Source organism: Siniperca chuatsi, linkage group LG5 (assembly GCF_020085105.1).
Source record: "Siniperca chuatsi isolate FFG_IHB_CAS linkage group LG5, ASM2008510v1, whole genome shotgun sequence".
Taxonomy (NCBI): Eukaryota; Metazoa; Chordata; class Actinopteri; order Centrarchiformes; family Sinipercidae; genus Siniperca; species Siniperca chuatsi.
Window position 1 is genome coordinate 28,501,271 of NC_058046.1, and position 11,511 is coordinate 28,512,781.

The following is an 11,511-nucleotide window of genomic DNA, read 5'->3' on the forward strand; positions in this document are numbered from 1 at the left end:
TTGAACAAGGCATTTTATTATGCATGTTCTTTGTCTAATGAGGCTCCTGAAATTAGTGGAATCCTGTACTCCTGTCACTGCTAAGGTTATTACAGAAGCTTATGTTTTGGTCATAGACCTCCATCAGCATCAAAAGTGAGCAATATACATCAGTGAAGTGATGTGCGAGATACACCTGCTTCCACCATGCATTTAAGCATGTCATGTATCACATACCTAATTATTGCTATCATGACACAACAGTGTTTGGTCAGACTCAAACTGGTGTACTGGATGAATGAGGCCCAAAATAGCGGAAGTTTTTCTTTGAGGGCCAAGACACTGATACAGTATATGCACAAGAGCATTTTGAGTGAAAATTCTACATTATTACAATTTGGGTCTTATTTTCAAAGTCTGGGCCATCATTTCAATTGGTTATTATAACATTGTATTCACCAAAGTAATTGCTAAGATTTAGAAACATGGAGATCTATACAAAAAATTCAGAGAGGGCAAAAAACATAAGCAGCGGCATTTTCATTATTTAAACCAGTGGTTCCCAAAATTTTGGCTTTTGACCCCCTATAATCAAAGCAGTGTCTGTGTCTATGCAATTTGACAACATGGTCCTCAGAGGATGAATCCTAATGACTTTGATTATCCCCTGACTTTTCTTCTAGCACCACCATGAGGTTGATATTTTGAGTGAAAGTGAAATATCTCAACAACTTTTGGGTGGATTGTCATTAAAATGTGGTACACACATTCATGGCCCCCTCAGGAAGATTTTAAATAACTTTGACCAATACTTTTAAATACTTGCAAAAGTAATGACATTCCCATCAGGCTCAGCTGTATTTTTATATTATTTAGTACTAAATAGCAAATGATAGCATGCTAACATGTAAACTATGATGGTGAACCTGATATACCTGCTAAACTTCAGCATTCTAACTTTGTCATTGTGAGCATGTTAGCATGCTGATGTTAGCATTAAGCTATGCTTAAGGACAGCCTCACAAAGGCGTTAGCGTGGCTGTAGACTCTTAGTCTGAAGAAGTGAAAGTAACCAGTATTTAACAAGAAAAACCATGAGAAATCCCCTTGTGACCCTTCAGATTGATCTTGACGCCCCTGTTGATCTAGACCACTTTATTTGTAGATAAAACCTACAGTAACTTACTTACTACAGTAAGGGCAGCCAAGGTGTTGGTAATAATCCCTTTTTGCACAGAAAAAACTGTGTGCATGCACATGGTAAGTAGGCCTACAGCAGGTCAAAGTTCAACCAGGAAGTCAGTCTGTAGCTAAACATTTTAACATTGGCCTTTGTTTTCTTTTCCAAATAAGTATAACCTGAAGATTTGTTTAAAACCTCTATGACTGTTTGAATGCTCGTGTCTCTTGCCCTGCCAGACTTATTTTTAACGAAGTCACTGTGTTCATTGATCTCTGCAATTAACTTGTTGAGGACCGGGTTATTATTACCACTAGGAATGATGGCCAAAACTATGAAAATAAGACCCAGATTGTGTAAAACTGCAATTTCCCTTTACTGTGCAAGCATATGACCCTGTATACAACACTGACTCAGATCAGGAAATGTCCAAGTGAACTCCAGAGCCAGCACACTCACAGCTTGGTTATGACTTTCACAATGGCTCCTTGCCTCTTACCTTTATTACTTCAGCACTATCAGGTAAGTATGGTCTCAAAGCAAACAATACACATACATTTCACAAGAGAGCTCCGTGTGAGAAAACTGTAAGAAACTTGCAACAGACTAGTATCCTGTCTGGGTGACCTTGTCCATCAAAATGACACATGCTACACAATCATAAAATTGCCTCATGGTCCAAGAGACAGTTATGGGCTTGGATTTCAGTTATATGGCTCCACTGCCTATACTTTTATTATTTTTCTAACTTGAGCCATGTAGGACTTGCAATCAGACTCGGTTGTATCTTTATTTATCACCAGCTCTTTTTTTAACTTGTGTCTTTGTTTATTTTGAGGTGAGGAGTTTTTATAACCCTCTTGGGTTCTTTTTATCTCTTCTGCATAATCTGTACTTTCTTTCTGTTTTATCTTTTTCCACATGTGCACATAAATAAAAGCTCAATTCTCAACATACTGGAGAGCTGGGTAAAGAGCCAGTGTTGAAACTAAAGTTGACCAGGACTGTGACAAAACAATCGTGATTTCCTGGGGAGCACTAGACAGTCATCTCAGTCAGCGTCTCGCCTCAAAGTAAAGGAGTAACTCTAGAACATGGAAAATAAATTCCCTTCCTCAGAAAAGCTTAATTCCTATATTTGCACTTCAAAATATATGCAATTACAGTTTTATTAATGCTGATAAGTTCAGTAAGACCTAGACTGACAACTTTAACTCAACTTCATCTGCATCATGCTGAGTGACAAGTCATTAGTTGCAGTTGCTGGATACATTTGTAAGTGAGTTTTCACAAAACCTTGTTCTCAGCATCAGAAAAATTCTGCATGACAAAAAATGCAAGCACACACTCAATCTGCCGCTATTGTAAATTGTACTGTTAAAAGCTGTAAAGCAGTCTGAGCACCCTCTGTGGCTTGGTGGTTGACATATGATAAGCTCTAAGGTGCAAACAACAAAAAATTGCTTTGGATTGTTATTTGATTTTTGTTGCTATATACTGTACAAAGAGTTCTTTGTTCTCAATCAAATGCTTTTGAGTTAAAGAACAGCAGCAAAAGCAATTTGCCTGCAAGGTAATATTTATTCAGAGGTTCGTCTACCATCATGGACCAAAACACAGCATGGGTACATGATGAAATAAAAAAATCAACATATTATAAATAAAAAATAGCACTGATATAGTAAAGACACAAAAAAGATACTATTACTGCATGTACTCTTCTATCTGTCTTTGGATACATATGAGTCAAACGACATGCTTACAGCGATTCTATCTATCCCCAGCTGTCTGTATTCTCCTCCATCCCCTCTTACTGCTGCTTTCTAATATCTCATTTGTCCACTGCGCCTGTCTATTCTGCTCCAGTCTTGTCAGCAAAAGGTCACTCTGGCCCTCCAAGCAGAATGCACACTTTCTCCAGGGAAATTAATGGTTTGAGCCTTCAATTGCTGTCTCTCTTTTTCTTTGTAATTTGCCAGCATTGACTTGGAGGATGCCTTCAAAAGGTAAACATACACTCGGCCACGTATAGCGACTGGAAACAGATGGACGCTCCCCTTGTGTTGATGAATTCAGAAATTGAAGGGTGCTTCTTGGTTTCTGTGTTTTTTTATGAGCAACAGGACAGTGAAAGGAGCAGGTGGAGCAGATGGAGCTTTCCCAGACTCGTTTTTTTTTTTGGTGTAAATATTATAATATTACATTTGTGTGTGAGAGAGACTGTGTGTGCACCAGCATCAGGGGCAAAGTGATTCCTTTTGATTAGATTTAATTTCACTGCATCCTGTGGAGGTGTCAGTGTGATGTTTGTGTAGCCATTGCGACACAACCCAACCACTTTCTAACATTACGTTATTGATGATGTTCTCATCCTCCCAGACAATCACCAGGGATACATGGACAGATGAGGAAAATATGTCTTCATTCTCCTGTCAGGAAGGTTTACGGCCAGTTGATGTTCAAACGCCCAGCACTGCCTCCAGAATGGATGATCAGAAGAGTGATGCAGAGTTGTGGGAGTTTGTGATGAGGGCATGCCAACCTTCACAGAGTCATACATTTGGTGCGTCATGTTAATTAGCATGTGATAGATTGGGGAACAAAATGTCAAGGTGACACTTTTATAGATAAAAACATTTGTTGACATGGCAATTACACTTTTATATAACAATATCAATTATTGGCTGGGAATGAAAGAAGTCGGACATCTTGGAGTACAGAGAATACAACACGACATAAAGAGCTCTTTCGCTGGAGAAAATTGTCTTCTTTTGCATTTTAATCTGGCTTTTCAGCAGATTCTTGTCTGCTGTTCTGTGTAGTTATCACTTATATCTAGGCTAAATACAGCCTTGACTGTCCAGTTGTTACATTACACCTCAGCTGAAGTCTCCCTGGGCTCAATAAATCACACATGCAGATACTAATGGAGGTCTTCAGACCATTTATAAGTCATTCTCTGGCAGGGAGAAAAAGGAAAGGGTGATGTCTGTTCAGGAAGACTTGTTTTCAGACCCCAAAAAGAGATTTTAATACAACTGAGAGCAAAGTGGTCAATTAGGCATCGCTCAGGGAGAGCTGGGTTTCTGCCAACAGCAAAGTTTTGAAAAAGAAATGAGTCAATCCCAAAATGGCTCATTCTTTTCAGGCAGTGCTGAAAGGGAGCAGTGTGTTGAGAAAATCTGGTTTTCACAACACGTTGATTTTGAACATTTAAGTGCATGGTCCTTATCCAAAGCAATACCAGTATCCCATCCCATCTTTAACCTAATGCCTAATTTGTATTTTCATATTTTGCACTTCAGTTAAGAAAAAAACGGATAAATTGTTGCCTTTTAGTTGGAGTATGTATTACAAACACGCTAACATTAAGCAAACTGACTGATGGTCTCTGATGGTGAAGTAGAGTTGCAAAGTGGGAGGAACTATCAGGTGTCACTGGTAAAAGTCCCATTCATTTTTTCCATAGACAGTGTTATGTGACTCTATTAGAAAAGCCTGGTTCTTTGACAAAAAGTGGAAGGTACAAGCCTGTGTATAAAAACATTTCTGGAAAGAAGTTAACTACGGCTCTCAAGATGCATTTCTGCAGGAAACATCCAACCAGAAGCTAAATCATCAACATCATTAAGAAAACAGCTAATGCAACATGCATATTAAATGAATGTTTCTTTCTGTAATAATGTTTGATGAGCTCAACAACTATGGTGCAGTGTTTTGTTTTCAACATCAGTGACAAAGTGTTTTGAATTCGCTCTGATTTGCACCTGTCACAGCTCATGGCCGTCCCACATGACAAAATGACGGACAAAACATGATTTCACAGAAACAAAGTTGAAATATTTAAAATTGGTGGCCATAACATAAACCTGCAGGATTGTTACAGATTCTGGGAGAGCCCTGTGTTTCTATGTTAAGTCACACTGAGGATAGTGTTTTAAAAAAGTTTTGAAATGGGAATACAATATAGAAAAACACTTTCTGAACCAGCGGCCTCCCACTCTCTTTTACTTTGAGAATTGCAAGATAACAATGTATGGGATCTAAGGTTGTAGAATTCAAACCCACAAGCTCTCTGTTGCCAAACCTGCTTCTTCATTGCTTGAGCTATTAAAGCCTTCGGAGCTACATCAGCTCACATGCAGGAAAATAATTATACATTTTGTTCACACAAGGTTGTGTAATCCTCTAAATCTGTTATTTTGATAATAGAAAGTATATTTTACATACTTTGGTGTAGTTTTTATTTGATGAAATTGGCTAGTACCTTAAAGAACACGTACAGCATGACTTGTTTGATTTTACTAAGCTCACAGTCCATGTGATTTCATGTCACTGACTCTTTGTTCAGCATGAAGGAAACCAAGCCACAGGCCTGAGAGTGATCACAAACATTTAAACAACTCAAGAGATCCAAATTAGTTGTCCACAGTTTAAAAAATAAATTCAGGAATTTCAACTTAGTGCTTCTGATTCAGAGAACTCCAAAAACCTATCTTGTTAAACTTCCAGCATTGATAATTGCTTCCTCAGATTTGCCATGTGGCTAAACCACACTCTTGAAGTGGTGTCATATTATCTTTTTTCCACATAAACTCAATCTGACTGCAATTTGAGAAGCACTGGGCTTCAATGGCCTGTTGATGGGGTCAATACTTGTGCTGTGTGTTAGTGTGCTGGATGGAGGGAGTCTGTCTCTTCATGGCTGCAGTCAAGATATGGTAGATTGGAGGCCAAACCGCAGGTCCTCTCAGGTCTCTGCTGGGTGCCTGGGGCATTCAGAGTTCAAAGTCCACAGCGCAAAGACATCTGAGGAAGACACAACGCTGGATGACTGAGAGGCTATCTAGTGTGTGTGAAAGAATCCATGGGGATATCGGGTTGGGAAGGTGAGGAGGAATGGAAGGATTGTGATAAGGATAGAGAAGGAGATAAGGAAGAAAGTTCATGTGTCTGTTAGAGAGCAGACTGTCAGAGGGATTGAGAGCCAGAAAAAAAAAAACAGAGGCCAAGTGAGTATGTACCATCTCTTCATCGGGGTCTATGGGTTGTGCTGTGTGACAAACATCATTTTTACACAACATGTACAGTACACTTAAGAGAACATGGAGACCGTGGGATTACAGTTTTCTGTACTGTGATTATATAGCGGAGAATTCTGCTAAAGTGTCCCACTTCTGGGGTTAGGGATTAGGGATTTGTAAACGGGAAAATGTGAGTGAAGCCTGTTGGTCAGATGCAAAACAGTGGGCTCTGTGTAGAGGGCTGTGTACCTCAGCGCTTTGCCCTGGTGTTGATCTGCTCCTAAAGGGATTTAATACATGTACTTTACCATCTCATCCTGTCACTTTGCACACACCAACACACACACACACACACACACACACACACACTTAATACAGAGGTTCTGCGTCATGCACCACTAGGTTTTAACCCCTTGCCTGATAAACAGTACTTTTCCCAGATGGTAATCTCAGTTTCTCTAATCTGCCTCTTTGCAGGTTTTGGAAACTGCGACCAGCTATTACCAATATGTTCCCACAATCCCTTTCTTGTTCAGCAATTAGAAGGCTATATTGTAATTAATTCTGCTTTAATGTGCTTCTCTGTCACAGTGACATTTCCCTTCTCTGTATTTTGTGCAGTGTATAGCTCTCTTCCATACACTCCAACCTCTAAAGGTCTGTCTGTATCATGTCAAAATGTGTATCATCCACTGACTGCAAGCCACTAAACTCATAATCTAACTCACAGCAGCAAATTCTATTGTAGTCATGCCATTGTAAGGGACACAAGTGAATATGCGGTGACAATTGACCTCTGTGTACTATGTTTTGGTAGTCATGGGGCATCAGTGATCAATAGCAGGCTAATCGTGAGCGCAGTGCCTGTCTTTGTTATTGACTGTGGAATGGAAAAAGTCTAGACAAAAAAAGCTGCTCTTGACCTCATTTTGGTGCACTGCAGTACATTTTGATAGCTGTAGTTGAAATTGAAAGTTTATATTTAGATACAGAATGTTGTGCAAAATCTTTTTTACTGGAGAGGGCAAGTACCTCACCTCTGAAACATTTACAAGTCGATGCTTGTATCAGCATGTTCCATCCTGTATATTGTTTAGGACAAGGGAACAGCATACAGCATTTGTCACTGAGGTGTCACTGGTGTATAACAAGCCGTGCCAGCTGAAAATCCCCCCGCTTCAAAGTCTATGTTGGTTTAAACCTGCTCTGCACTTGTCACCTTCAAAACAACAACTCTAATCTCTTCAAATGGAATTGCTTGACATGTCTCACTACCGTTACACAAAAAGTCTTTGCATTTTTTCCCCCTTTTCTCTGAGTCTTTTGCTGAGGCATGCAAAAGTGTGGACCACTCTGAGTGCCGACATTTGTTATTCTTTTTTTGTAATATAATTTAGTTGAAAAGAGAAGGTGCACTGGCGATCAATAGCAGGTCAGCCAATGATGGATGGCGCCGCGATTACTAATTTCACTGCGAGACAAATAACTCTGCACTCGGCCCTCAGAGCTGAGAAATGGAGAGAGAAAATGGCAGACCAAGCTACACGGGGAGCCTGGGCTCCCCAATCCACTTCCCTATTCACATGACCATTCATCTCCATTGCTTCTGCACTCCCAGCTTTCACTCTCACTCTCTGAGGGATCATAATGACTGCTGGGATAATCACATGTGGGAACCTGTGTGTCTACCATCGCTGCGCTGACTTTACCATGACTTACGCAGCTCTAACTTTAGTAGCTACAGAAAATCAGGTCAGCTCAATAGCATTCGATTTCCACTGTGCTATGTGTTATTGATGCACAATAATAGGAATGGTTAACAATGAGGTACCTGCATTGTGCTGCAACCCGAGACAGGTATCGACCGCAAATTGGAAACCAATATTCCATTTCAGGTATTGCGCTGCTTATAATTTCAAATGTTATTCTTTAACTATTCAATAAAAATAGATCCCAAAAGAGGAGAGAGTGACATCACAAATAAAAACAACAGATAATCTTCATTTGCCTTCATATCAGATCGATAGATGCAGGAGAGGATGAGAGGAAGGGTGGGGGACGGGACAGGTCAGAGAGAATGAGATGATGGGATGTGTCCAACTTTCTGGGTCTCTCAACGCTCAGATGAGCTCATTAGAAGTTAATTAATCACAGGTATTGATCCGTTGTCACTCTTCCCCGCACAAGGCTCCACTAGATTCCAGGGCTCGGGTTCTGCTCAGCCAGTTGAAATGCTGAGTTCTTCTGTCTCCCTGCCTTCACGACTGGGCTGTGGTATTCATCCTGGCGCCACGCTGTAGCATGTGATGGTACGGCTATGCCTGGGATGTGGGACAACCAATAGGTCTGAGGTCTGGTCAGGATGGGACCTTAATTGAGTGTTAATGCAGTATAGATTTCTGTACTGTATCACATCATTTTACACCAAACAATCCATATTCGCCAGTCATCCATCGGGGAGCAACAGCATTTTGCAGAAACAAAACGAACCCACAGGCAACCATAATGGACGTCCTGTAGTCTCTACAAATTTCAATAAACACAATTAAATTATAAACATAATTTCTGTGTTTTTTTTAAACAGAACTGATTATTTCTCTGACAAATTTAGCTGCTGGCTTTTCAGCTTTAACCATGTGTACCTTATTACGCTCCTCTTCTGTTTCTAATTAAATTAAAATTGACGTCTATTGACACTGACTATTGAGATCCATCGGCATTGTCTATTAAAGTCAATGTGCCAGCTCTAATGGACTTTCATGACAAAGAAACATGCGTAGTTGAGTCCAAAAAAGTCAGTCCCTCGACTCCAACAAGCTTGGGAGTTGGGTAAGTCTAAACAGAACTGAGTCAAGTGTACATAATTCAAAACATAATTCAGATAAATGGATCATTAGCTAAATTCTCAAGTGAGGAATAACACTTGACCAAAGACTCAACTACTTAAAATGAAAAAAGGGCAGGCATTGCATGCATAATCTAGTGCTTACTTCTGTAGTAACTCATTGTAGGTAATGACTGGTTGTAGCTGAAAAAAAAAGATAAATAAATGTGGGCAGCATGTGCAGTGCAATTTTACCAATACAGGTATCTTCCCTCTAATTGGACATCAAAATAAAATTACAATAACTTTGCTCAACATCCTTAAAAAATGCAGTGGGTCATTGCTTTTCTGCGGCCGTTCAAAGGTTTATGTCTAAAAGTGTTAGTGAATCAATAGAAACATCCCCTTACATAATTCGCATAGACTGATCATCATTTTGCAGGTAAAACCTCTGTTGGGGTTCAGTTGTGTCGCTGTGTCCCAGTTCAGGTATCCTCTGAAGGACTCGGCCCACAAAGCTGAGCCTGTGCTTCCTCCTGAAATTAGAAATGAGACCGTAACTAATGGTGTGTCCTGTTGTCCTCTGTCAGCTTGTGAAGTCAAAACTCTCCAAGTGTATCATCAGGATATTGCCCTCAAGTGGCTGACAGAGTGTGAGTACCAGTGCAAACTGGTTTCCTTGATACCTTTTGTTACAATATGAGCTGCGACATTTCAATTCGAAACAAGATGGAAAACTGGCAAATAATGTACCAGGTTAAAAGGTAAATATATCCACCTAATGTTCATTTATCTGATTAATCCAGGCAACTAACAAGTGCAAACAGTGGAGTTCTTTCCATTGGTCATTATTTGAAGAGTTTGAGTTTTTATCAAGATGTGATGATTAATTGCTCTACTGTGGCATGAATATCCTTAGGTACACAGAATTTACCAGTGACTGACTTACTAGTACCTGGACACAAATACCTGGTAATTATGACTTGATCGAATGATATTTCCTGGCTTTAAGAGTTAAAGATGATTGCCTCAAAGCTCCATTAAACAATTAACTGATGTGCAATGGATTATGTAATACTGAGGGCTGCTAAGGATACACCGATTGTGTCTTAATTCTAGCAAAAGGATGCATTTCTGCATGCAGAAGCCTTTGGCACAGAACAGGCCTTGTCAGCCTGTATGACATATTTGATCAACAAATAGGGTTTTTTCAAGGGTCGGCTTTGTGCCAAGCCAATCCGTGATGACATACGTTTCCACTACAGCCTCAAAGCAGGGGATATTCACGCCGAGCCACGCTGATGTGTTCCTGCTTGAGAGCAGGGCCGACGACAGCCCAAGTTCAGTTCACACAGATTTTTTCCTTTACAAAATGCTATGAGTTTTGCGGCTGTTGGCTCACGGTCTTACCCTTTAATGATTTCTTGTGATCATCATTCACTCAAAGATATTTCCCAAGAAATATCAAAAATCCGTGACCCAACGGATTCTGTGACCCAAAACACTGGCATGCCAGGTGCCATTAAACACAGTGTGTGAGCGCTGTTAACTCTCGCAGGAGTGAACGACGCTCATGTTTACGTTCATTAGTTGCAAACGGATACATTCAGTTCACCAAAAACACGTTCAATGAATACTGCACAGCGCTCCCCTTAGCTGTGTCCTCAGCGGCTCATGCATGTCTGTATTGGAGACTAGAGAGAAAGCTGTTTTTAAAAGTCTCTCTGTGTTCAGCTGTCAGTACATTTGTAGCTTCGACCTGATTCTCTGTGGTTTGGAGTTTAGTTTCTCTCCTGTGTTCCTGTTTGTACTTTCAGACATTAGCCTTATTTTACTGTTTACTGAACACTTTCAGCTGTGTTGGAGCTGTGCTAAGTTACTACTAATGCAAACCGAACCTTTCCTGCTGTTGCTGCTTCACACCAAAAGCTTTCCACTGGTGAACCGACAGGGTACTTTTATTATGAAGAAGTGATACTGTAGGAAATGCAATGTGTCTGTCACCAACTTAGTGAAGCTTCATTAGCGGTACTGTTCTTCAGTATAAACAGGTCTAATCGACCAGATATGGACATATTCTGCACTATTTGGCACACCTCCAACACGTCATCAAGGTAAACAACTGTACCTTGCTATGCAGTGCAGTGAAAAAACACTTGCACCGTGACAGTGCAGCTAGACTGTTTGCAGCTGTTCACGGCATGGCTCGGCACCACTAACCCCCCCCCACTATGGAAAAACCCTATAAATCTGCCCTTTGGTTTCCACTGGCTTCCTTCTCCTGTCTTATCTCCTATAGGAATTGCTATTGATCAATTCACCTACAAGGGGGTTTCACTTAACACTAACGTGCAGTCAGGTGCAGCTGATTAGTTCATCAGTGGTGAGAGGCATAAAAGAGACTCCATTGCAATGGTTTTTGAATGTTGGGGCAAAGTTTGGTCTCACTGAAGTGTGTGAAATGTTTTCTTTTGTACAAATTCAACAAAGGGGCTTAATTATCC

The 11,511-nt window shown here is 40.3% G+C and overlaps 1 long non-coding RNA gene across 1 annotated transcript; it reads right to left on the reverse strand.

Annotated features, from left to right (window-relative positions):
• Positions 1-5,591: 5,591 nt before the first annotated feature.
• On the reverse strand, positions 5,592-11,257 carry LOC122876238. The gene is made up of 3 exons (XR_006378041.1): positions 11,136-11,257; positions 9,418-9,543; positions 5,592-8,504 (listed from the first exon to the last, which is right to left on the reverse strand). It is a non-coding gene; the product is annotated as an uncharacterized LOC122876238 (long non-coding RNA).
• Between the last annotated feature and the right edge of the window lie 254 nt (positions 11,258-11,511).